Genomic DNA, 12,070 nt, shown 5'->3' with positions numbered 1-12,070 from the left:
TGACAAAATATTATAGCGTGTTTCCTAGAAGTACATGGTGAGAGCCGGCGGTGTGTTCCCGAAAAGAGGTTGCTTTTTATTTCCACCACCACCCCCCTCAAGATTGTGATCGTCTTTGTATGTCTTTCTTTTGATCCCACAAAGAGAATGCAATACACATATATGTGTTTGTTCTCCATACAAGAAATGCCATACAATGGAATATGTGGCCGGTTAGTCCTCATAATGCTTAGTTTTGCTGTAATTAATTGAAAACAGTTATTAGGTCGTCATTGGCAATAGCGTAAATAATTGCAGCCGATTTTTACTTAAAATTGACCGGTCATAGAGTGATAGATCGATTCGAGGTATAAAAATGATGTATCAAAACATCAATGTCGATTATTTGAAATATTGTAGTCGAATCTTTTTATTGCTTCATCGGTTAAGTGTCTGAAAGTGCTATGTTCCAACATATATTTATGTTGTCAATACTGTCAAAACTGTCAGTTTTATTACAGTGGATTTGTAATACATTTCGGATTTGCTCATTTGCATAAAATGTCCACCTCAGATACTCCTCCTTTTCTCCATGTCTGGAAATCTGTGTCAGTTTAATAAAAGGATTCAAGACTCATACCTGAAGAGGAGAAAAAAAAAAGAAAAAAGGAAAGGAGAAAAAAAAAAAAAAGGAGGTGTAGCTCCTTTATGTCCAATTTTAACATCCGTTTGGAAAGCTTGGGCTATTTCTGACTCGCCAAAAGAGGGAATTCCTCCCCCCTTCCCCCTCCCTCCCCCGGCCCCGCTTATTTCCCCAGTAGAATTTAAACACTTTTCTACTCTCACATCTAGATTAAACCCTCCAGGAGAATTGGGAAATTGTACAGGGTTACAGCGACGAGCCAAAGCACACCTGTGAATGCCACAACCTTCCCAAAGAGAGCAACAACCCTCCCGAACCACGCACACACTCGCAGGGGTTTGAATCCAGCTAGAAAGAAGGAGACAAAAGGAGCAATAAATACATGTGTGATCCTTTCCGAGCCGTTTGGAGCCCAAAGGAAAAAAGCAAACTGTAAGCAGTGTTGGGCATTTGATGCCCCCCGCCACTATTTTATCAGGGTCTGATCGATGTGATTATTCCCTTTAACTATAAGCAGTGATTTTTTTATTAGGATGATCTCAGGCAACTCTCTAATTTTCTCCAAGAGCCCAGCTGAGGGATAAAGAAACTCAGGACTAAATAAATAAGTCCATTTGCACAATAAACTCTCTTCGATAGACCAGTGAAATCAGGCAAGTAACTTTATTTCCCACCCCTTTCCGAGGATGAGGGTTTTTAAAGGTGTTGGTGAGATGGACCTGAGGGGTATGTGGGTTGGTTTCTTTCCCCTTCCCCCTTCCCGCAAACCAGCCCCCCCCCTTTTCCCCCCCGGGATATCTGTGTTTAAATAGATGCTGAAGAGATTTCTGAGTTCACGGGAAAAAAGGAAGGTTAGTTAAGGGAATGGCAGCGCGCCTGGCAGGTATTTTAATGACTGTCCCTTCCTTTGAACACTTTCAATTTCTCTGCTTCTTGTACAGAATATGTTTCCCAAACCAAGTATGATTTCTGTTGTAACTCTCGTGTGTGATTGTGATCCCTTCTGAGGTAAATTGAGAAGTACGCTGCTCAAAAGGAGGAAATCGCCCCTGGGGTGCTTTGTTTACTTTGGTTTGTAAAATCCTGCTAGGAGATGGTTTCCTCAGTGTGTGGCAAGTGTTTCTTCAAGAAATTCATCAGCCCTTCTACAATTACTTCGAGCTCCGAGGGAAGAAAGCTGCCATCACTTTCTCACATCCCAAGGTGTTGCATGGGGGAGAGAAGAAAAGGCTGGAGCATTTAATTATAATGGGGAGGAGGGGTGGGGAGAGCGGAGGCTGCAGAAAGCCGTCCCAAGCCTGTACCTGGAAAAGAAAAACCTGCAAGGGTATACTTGGGAAGCGTGTGCCATTTAGACATGGGGAAAAGTACCCCGTCTTGTGCAGTAATTAGTCTGAACAATAAACATAATTGGAACAAAATCAGTTGGAAGTTTCTGCGTTTTTAATTACGTTTCATTTTGTGGTAAGCCGTAAAATTATGAATGCCTCTCAATTAAACACTATCCACTTGTAAAGCATTTAACAACAATTATTCCTTAATCAGTTGGAATGTTAGCCACAAATGATGCTGTTAAACATCAAAGGGACGCCTTAGACGTTACCTTTTAGTCATAAGTAAGAGGATTAATTTCTATAATTAGAGGGGATAAATATGTGCATAAATAAATCTAATTTTTTTACACGTTCTCATCCTGTCTGGGGGAGGCGAGGATCTTTGACATCGCTGGCACTCCCAGCTTCCCATGGTAGGAGGGGGCCCGGGAGCAGCGAGGTGAGAAGAGCCCTGCGGGGAGCCCCGATCCTGCGCGCCGCTCCTGGGGCGCCGGCCCGTCCCCGCTGCCGCACCGGGGCTGGGGCTGGCCCGGGGCTTCGCGCCCATCGCGGACAAGGGGCTTCGGGGCAATTCACTTCCCTACTCGGCTTTTATTTACCTGGGTTTTTTTGGGATGTTTTTACGGCACCTGTGGTCTACCTGGCGGTTCATTTCCCTCGGGGATAATTGGCTGTCCCTAAACGAAGCTCGAGATTTGAGTCGAATATCGCAAATAAAATTAGCACGACCTTGATTACGCCCCGTATGAATATCTCATTTACCTAATGACTTTATGTCACGTACGCAGAGGGTCAATTTCCTTTTAACCTTTCCCATTGCTGCAGTAAGCATTCTTTTATAATCAATGGCTGTTTGAATAATCAATTCGCATTTTATGATCCCTGACAAACTCAATATACGTGTGCCTGTTTTCAGCAAAGCAGCCGGCCCCGCTCAGCGCTGTTTTCACGTCCGAAGAGTTTGCGGCGGGGTTTCCCGGCTCCCCGGGGAGCCGCCCGGGCCCCTGCGGGCTCCGCGGGAGCTGCGCCGCTCCGGGCCCGCTCCGCGCCGGCCGCCCCCGCGCAGCCCCCGCCGCCGGCCGCGCCGCCCCGGGAAGACGCGCTCCGGCACAAAGGCGCCGGCCAGCATCCCCCCGCACCTCTTTAGCCCTGGCAATTCCGCGCGTTTTCCCGCTAGCTCAACCCGAAATATGCGGCCTTCCCGCCTCCTGCCTCGTTCTCCTTCTTAGGAATGCGCACTGCGAAAAGCCCGTCTCCCGGGACAGTTCCCCCTTTTTTATGTCTTCGCTGGGACCACCAGCCGTGGGGGGACGGTTTCCCCGGCTTTGCAGCCAAGGGCAGGTGGCCGCCCTGCAGCTCGACCTCCTTGACCAGTGCTGAGAGGAGCCAGGTGTCCTCGGCCACGTCGGCACCTGTGCAACCTCGAATGAGTCCTTGCCTCAGCCCCACTGTACTGCTGACGTTCGGAGGCCTCACTCACTGCCACCAGCCTTCTTTTATTGCCTCTCAGTCACCTCCAAACCGCGGGTCGGGAAAGTTGTCCCAGAAGCGCAACCCGCAAGCACAACCAAAGTGCAGAAATGTATGCAGAAAGGAGGGGGGCTAGGGCAAGCTGAACTTTGCAAATGTTTTTTCTCTAAGTAGCTCACGTTTGCTGTGATCTATGGTGTGAGTTGGGAACTGAGACTTATTGCAACCCCGTTCCCTCTATTGGATAATTAATGCTGATTCATAGCAGGTTCTACCTACGAATGTGTGTTTCGTTTTTCTCTGCAGGGTCCATGGTTCTTTGGTATGTTGTTATTCCCTGAAAGGTAATTGCACTTGATATTCTCTCGGGGAAGGCTCATTAGCCAAGGGCAGGGTGGCGTTGCCAATCTCAGTCTCTTTCAACAATTCAATGCAAACATTTGCCCCAGAGGTTCAGTACAACACTCCCAGCTCACAAAACAGTTCTTGGGTACAACATTTCTCTTAAAAAGCCTTAGGTATATATATATACACACACATATATATATATATATATATATATATATATATATATATATATATTCCTTCCAAGCAGGAAGAATTTTAGTTTAGGGGGGTTTTAGATTAACCCTTCATTGTAAGTGGTCAAAGATACACAAGAAGATTAGACATGTTGCCTTGGATTGCCGGACTTTGCCCTTCCTTTTATAAACAACCCTGGATGAAACAGCAGAAAAAGTACCACGTCTCACACTCCTCTGTATTCAGTCCCTTACGCTCTCCTAACATTTACAAAATGCATGTCGAAAACACTTTTCCACTGCCCACCATTACAGACCTATATTTGACTTCTTTCTCACCCATGTCTGCTGTCATCTCTAGCTCCTTTCATCTCTCCTGCTAAATTAATTACCTCACTAATGGAAGGCAATGAAACTCAGGTGTAAGGTAGGTTAGGGAACATAGAGTCGTTAATACATACAATTTTATGAAGCTGAATCCTCCATGATTGTTCTAATTTTATTTTTTCCTCTCTGTTGCTCATAATTTTGAAAATCTTATTCTTCCATTTGAGTCTTGTCAGTCTGAGCAGGATGATTCACAGTAACACTGCAGAGAAGATCCCCTTCTCACAGAAGAAAATGGTCCCCACAGGAGAATAAAGAGGAAACAGAGGGACAACATCTAGACTTAACAAGTTCTCAGACATCACTGTGTTTTCCATGTTAAAATAAAAGGATCTAGGAATTTTTATTTAGGATTAATAAGATGGGATATTCTCCTTGGTAATGACGTTAAAGGACAGAGACTGGTCTGAATTCCAGGTAATAGGCCCTGTGTCTAAAATGTACATCTGACTGTCTTACTGTGTTTGCACAATTCTACTCACCATGATTTTCCTATCACTGTTAGGAAAAAAGCAAAACTCCTCTGTGCTGAATCACCACTGACTTTAATGTTAGTACATTAGAAAGGAAATTGTCCTACACTGTGACTATACAGCACATAGCTCTAAAAGACAAGACACGTGCCACCAGTTTTAATTCTCACTGACCAGAAGGGTTGCCAATCATTCCATACACCTCACCTATTGAGGGGACCACAAGTTCATAGAAAAACACCTCAGTGCTGGGAATCTCTGTCAGTCTTCAGTAGCAAGTCTAAACCTGTCCCAAAGTCCCACTGACTAAAGGAGAACATGGATGGAGGACACAAGACAGGATTCTGCTAAGTAGTTTTGCAGGATGCCAAATCTGCAGGTATGAAGTACTCAGCTTGCCAGATCATAGTGACAATAAATGTGGACAGTCCAGTTCCACCCTTTCAGTAAACCCTCAGTACAAGAAAACATCAGTCCTTTAATTCATACTTTGGTGATTCACAGTCAGGGCTTTTGTTTGACACTCTAAGTATCTTTCATGTCATGGTGGTACATTCTGCTTTTTCAAAAACATTTTTCAAGATGAACTGGCTTTTCAGTGATGAAACATGATCAAGTTAATGTACTAATAAATTTCATTTTTAAAGTACATGCTAAATTTAAAACTTGTCTCATGCATTTATAAACCATCACTAATAGTTCTATTGATCAATGATATAAATAGCTCCAGCAGAGGCTTTTCTTTGATGTAGACAAACATAAACAACATTGAAAAAATAGCACACAAGTGATTGTTCTGTATTCTTACCTTTAGGCTATATTATGATCACAATAAGACATATCTAGGCATGTGTCATACTGGATAATACTATTTCTTCAGTGTTTCAGGGCACACAGCTACCTTGGACTTCACAACAGCTGAGACTTGTCATTTAGAAGCATGGTAGTGGTATTAGAAAACAACCAAAACTCTACTGATATGTAATTATTAACCCATATGTTGAGTTTATTTAAGAATTGCTTCACATTAAATACTCAGATCCTTTTATTTCTATTATTCATGTGTCAAGCTAAAAATAAACATTTGAAATATTTTTCTCTTTTATGGAAGAGATGATGAAACTATTCATTTGAAATGAGCCCTTGGATGAATGCAGCTATATTTTCTGGGCTTCAGATCTCTTATTCCCAGTTGAGAACCCCACATCATACAAAGGAATTTTGCTTCATTTTGCTTCAAAACATTGACCAACTAAATCTTAGGCAAACAGTTTTTAGTCATTCACAATATGTTCATTTGGGCTTTTAATTTCATTACTCTTGATGTGTTGCTGACCACCTATCACACTTGCTCTATTTCCCAAAAGGTTGTTTGAAATAATTTAGGAGACTAAATGAATAATAAAAGTGCCCAAGAAATATTCCTGTCTGTGTTTACATACTTTAGTTTTGTGAAGGTATTAATTGACAGCCTGATCCTGCTTCCTTTCCATTAGAAGCAGGATTTGGTCTGTAAAGGAAATGCATTAATCTAATATCTGTTCAGACAAAAATCCTGCTTGCTTTAATGTTCACATGTATGGTCACAAACATGAGCAAAACAAGAGCCATCTGAACCCCCTACAGTTGCTTTGCAACTAGGGTTGCAGCATGAACCCAGGAACAACCAGTTTTGCCACTGTAGGTTCATTTCAGCTTTCAAACATTATGGAAAATTGACTTTCTTCCCCCTGCTCCTGGTTAAACTTCAGACTTCAGATCACTTCCCCTGGCAAATGGCTTTTGATAATTAAGATAATATTTTTTGATTTATAAGCAAATTTCTTTTTGCTGCTTTTTTCCAGACTTGATTCATTGAAGAAAATCTAGCAAGTTTCTTAGAATTAGAGAGAGTCACTGCTCTCATGACACAATCCTCCATAAATGGGAAAGAAACATACAAATATCTTGGCCCAGCTTTCCTCAGGCACCTCACAGCTTAACAGACTTTTTTTTTTTTTTTTTTTTTTTTTTTAGATATACAAGCATGAAAAGAATGGGATTTTGTACCCACTGTGCTGCAATCAGTATACTTGTTAGGTGGAGTTTTTCCTGACAAGGGGTATATTATTGTACTGTATTCTTAACCTGGGGATTTATTCTACTGGATTTACCACAAAAAATAAGTAAAATGATTTTTTTTCCTCTTATAAAAAAGTGTTTTAAGTCAGAGGAACAACTTAATTTTCACTCGGATTTGGAGACCTGAATTGTCCTACAATCTGAAATACTAGGATGAGACAGTTAATCTTGGTATTTCTTTCTGAATAAAGCCATTGCAATTCCAATGAAACATGTTAAATTGTACTGATGCGAACACAGAGACAAAGAAAAAACGTCAAAAATAACTCATGGACCTCTTTATCTTGGCTTAGGCTGGAGAAACTCTAGGAAAGTTAATGGACTTGCAGTGATATAAGACTCTAGTAAGGTGAGAATTACACAACTTGTGTTTAACTTGATGCTATTACTTTAAAAACAGAGTTTACTTCACTAAATAACCTGAAAATAAACACAAAACAAAGGGGAAATGAGACAAATTACAAGTAAGCATGCATGCGAAAAAGGTAAGTGCAAATTAGATTTGAATATTCATGAGTCACAAATCATTGACAGTTTGAAATAATGCAAAACAGCTTTATAAATGAGGTTAAGGCAAGGGACATCAAAGAAAGGCATTGCTAAATCAATAGCAATTTGATTGTGCATATACTTGTAAATTGTGGTTACAGTTTTTGTGACATAGGAGAAAAATACTGCACATGTAGTGAGAAAGGGACACATAAATATTCTTTTTGAATGTGCTATTTTCTTGCAATTCAGCATTTACTTGGAGTCCTGGTGTGTATAAAGTGACCAGATATCATTTCTTAATTTTTTCCCCCAGAAGAATTATAGTTTCCATTGAGTATCCAATCTCCTGTGTTGTGTTGCTTAGTATGACAAAAATTCAGTTGTCAACAATTCTGCAAAATAGAATAATTACTCACTTCATTTGGCTTCAGTAGAAGGATCACCTGCTAATGAAAATCCTGTCATAAAATCATAGTCAGTGGAGATTATCTACTTCTTTCAGAGAATTTAGCTCTCAAAAGTGGGAATCAGATAAGCTGCAAGTCTCACAGCAAATTGCTGGAGCACAGGGATTTAAAAGAATGATCACTTGAAGGATGGCCAGCCTGACTGTTTAACTCAGAGCTTCTTAATTTTTCTGTCTGTAAGCATCAATAAAGTATTGGGTCTCCTGTCTTATTTGTGAGTTCTCTGGATATTTGAAATTGGATGGTTTCAAATATTGATAAGAATACAGGACCAAAAGGCAAAACGCCAGAAGTTATCTGCCCATTTAAATCACTCCAGGGTGTTTGTTTTTCCTAAGGGTTTATATTTTGATTGCTTAACACTCACTCTAATACAGTAACCAATTCCCTTTCTTCAATGACTTTTGCATCCCATGTGCCAGCCTTACTCTCTGGCATGACAGATGATGCTCCGCCGGGTCAGGTGAAGCTAAATATATACATTTACCAATACTGACAGCAGAACCAAGAAGAGATATCCATTTGGAAATGGCATAGGGTACTCTGGTTCTATAAGAAGCAGCACATGACTTCTTGCAGGGCTGCCTTTAAAACCATCCACTCACTTGAATGAAGCTGGCAATTAACTCTTGTCAAAACACAGTAAAAGGAAAAAAACAGATGTTGAATAACTTAGGAAAGGGATAACCTTATGTCCTGCCCAATCCCCTACATGAGCTTGTCAGAAGATAATGTATCTCTCATGCCATCACAATATCAAAAGATACGTGTATGTGCCATGCTTGAATTCAGAGAGCTTCCCGCAATTCATTCTTTAGATATGTGTATATATCACCATGAATAAACAATAGATAAGTTAGAAAGAGTAACTCAGGAATGTAAAAGACTCAATTGCTTTTTCAGGAACATTCCCGTCAACTTTCCCAATCTGTGCAGAGACAAATTAACCTCCCCTTAGCAAGAGTGAAAGGGAAAGTTACCTCTTGGTCTTAGCAGAGACCTTGAAATCAAGCCTTAGATTTCCTTCTGGCTCCATCCCTGTGAGTGGCCAGGTTTATCAGAGGTGAATTATATGTATCCCTCCATGCCTACAAAAGGAAGCTCACAATAAATTTCTTTGTGGTTCTGTGACATGGAATTAGTAAGAGAATATGAGATCCTCTGACGTGAGGTCAGTATATATCAGAATATATGCCAGTATATATCCAATACATAAACTTTGTAATCCCTTCAAAGCTCTGTTTTTACATTGCATACTACAAGACTTGTTTTTACATTGCATACTACAAGACTTGTTTGTTTATAACCTTATGTTATTTTTAGTAAAGCACATCTTCATTTAAATGAGAAATCATCATCTCTTTACATTAGAAATTATTGTCAAACACAACTTGTGTGTGCTTATATGCAAAGGAAATAAATACCAAAACTCGTTTAACCTCTCCAGACTTACACTGTGCTCATCACTGTGCAATGTGAATGCTGATAAAAAAATGTGGTTGTCCTGGATAGAGTCAGTTTTAACTAGATATTGCATTCCTTAAGAAAATAGGTCAATGGTGTTACAGACCATTCTTCAGTTCAGCAGAATACCAACAGCCTTTGTCAGGTGAAAGTTTCAAAGAGTTGTGTTATTTTTATTTTCTGGCAAAATCCTTTTTCCTGAAGAAAATGGAAAAAAGTGAGTTAAATTATCACAAAAGAGCATGAGTCTCTACAGTACCCAGAAACCTGGTTAATCAGGATTTTACCTTCTAATTCATTCCCAGATTTCTTTCTCTGCTTTGCTCTTTGTAGAGTTTCCTATATCTTTCTAACCAATTACCTCTACTCTTGATTTATAAGCCCTTCTTTAAGTCTATTGATACTAATTTCTGGCCTGTGACTTGGCATATAAACATTTACAGAGCTAGTATGTTATATGTGACCTGAAGCAGGCAATGCAGAGCAGCTCATATTAGACCACTTGTATGCCACATCTCTGTTATCAATTATCAAATCAAATAGAGGGAGACTTGGCTCTCTGTATGGGATCTACATTTATACACTTCTACACACCTCTTCCCAGGTTCAAGAGCATAAATACTCCTTTCAAGAGCTTGCATTTTTTCAGAATCAGAGAATAAGCTGAATTGGAAAAGGCACATCAGGATCATTGAGTCCAACTCCTGGATCCTCAAGAGTCACAGCCTGTGCCTGAGAGCATTGTCCAAACACTTCCTGAACTCTGTCAGGCTGGTGCTGTGACTGCTTCCTGCACAACCCCTCTCTGGGTGAAGAATCTTTTCCTAATATCTAACCTAAACCTTCCCTGATACAGCTTTCTGCCAGTCCTTAGGGTGCCTTGACTGGTCACCGCAGAGATCAGTGCCTGCCCCTCCTCATCCCCCTCCCTCCCTCCCACCCCAGGAAGTTATTGCTGCAGTGAGGTCTCCTCCTCCAGGCTGAACTGACCAAGTGACCTCAGCCACTCTTCGTATGGCTTCCCCTCAAGGCCCTTCACCATCTTTTTTGCCCCCCTTTGGATGCTCTCTAATTGTTTTCCTGCATCATTGTCTTTGGCTATCTTTGCCTCTCACGTCCTTTCCTCACCTTGTGCAGAAAAATCAAGACAGCGGGTAGCTCTCAGTAAGATGAAATTTTCTGCAGCTGGTTTCCAGCTTCCCATGTAGTAGTCACTTTCAGCTACATTTTGGGGGAAAAATATATTTCTGTTGTATTTCTTGGCTTTTACTCCTTTCATTTACAGTGCACACCACTTTTCTTTGAGGGTGAAGGGACAAAGCTTTAATGATCTCCACGACTCTCTCCTGGTAGGGACCTCAAAGCCTGTCATGAGCAGGACACGGTTTATCCACCTTTGACTTATTCAGCTGGGAGAGAACAAAGGTGTAAAAGTGGGCCTTGTGTCCAAATCTCTGTGGTTCCTGCCTTCTTGGCATTCCTTCTGAAAACTCTCAAAATTGTATTTGTGTGTGGCTGTCTGGGGGAAATAGGGGAATGAGATGGGAATAAGATGAGAAGATAGCACAGCTAGATTTTATTTCTCTAAGTCAGCCTGTGTTGGGGTTTTTTGTGGGTCTTTGATCAGAATCCAGGAAGAAAATGAGAGAAGACTAAAGTCCAAAAGTGGCCAACTCATCCATGCAATGGAGAGCGGAATGGAAATGAATACAGCAGTCTCATATCTGTTGCAAGGAAGAACTACTAAGGTGAGCAGAGGAGAGATGGCTACAAACAGGAGACATCAAACACTGTGTGCACCCAGCACATGAGCAACCAGAACCTAAATTCTGTAATGTAGTCTTGACTGGCAGACCAGTTGGAGACAAGGAAAATGATGTAAGTCAACACAATGTGAATATTTGTGGATAATTTACCATCAGCAGCAACCGTGAGATCACAGTGTATCCCTGAGGCCCAGGGCCTGAAAATGTGGGGTTTGCATGAAAAGAAAGCCATAGTGATCACACTGAAGACTATGTGGTTAAACTATAGTTATAATAAAAGAAATATATTAGAGATTATTAGAAATCAGGTAAAATGTTCCTAGAACATTGCTTACATTTCTAGTCAACTGTACCAAAAGAAACTGTGACAGTTTCCCTTAAATATGTAATAGATCCACAAGTTCTCCTTTGTTTATACAAGAAAACAGCTCTGCTTTTGGGGTGTATGTGTTCTGTAGGTTCCCTTCCTAAATTTAATCCAAATTGCTAGTGATTCTGAAGTAAAAAAATAATTACATAATACATTTTCTCTTTAGAGTAGGTCTAGCAATTGCCAAAAACTACTTGTCAATACAGTATTAGATCATGTGTGACCCAGACCTCACATGTGTCAACAAGTATATTTGTCTCCTTCTGTTATTTCAAATTACAGGAGAAGGAGACATAATCCTCACTGATCAATTGAGAAAAAAATGCTTTACCTTTTGTTATTTCAATGCCATCTGTTAAAATAAACCAAATGCCAAACTTACTACATACACAGGGCACTAAAATGGCTTTTTAATTTAGCTTGCATATTTCAGGGAAAGCAATGCATTTCTATATACTCTGACTTCTTTACATGAATTATTATGTACTGCAAGTGACATCTACTGGAGAAAGCAGAGCCTAAATGCCTGCTCTAAAAACTTTTTTTTTTTTTTTTTGCTATTAAAAGAACCTCCCCTCCAGGA

This window comes from Serinus canaria, chromosome 5, assembly GCF_022539315.1.
Source record: "Serinus canaria isolate serCan28SL12 chromosome 5, serCan2020, whole genome shotgun sequence".
In the NCBI taxonomy this organism is placed as follows: Eukaryota; Metazoa; Chordata; class Aves; order Passeriformes; family Fringillidae; genus Serinus; species Serinus canaria.
Note: the sequence above shows the minus strand (reverse complement) of the source record.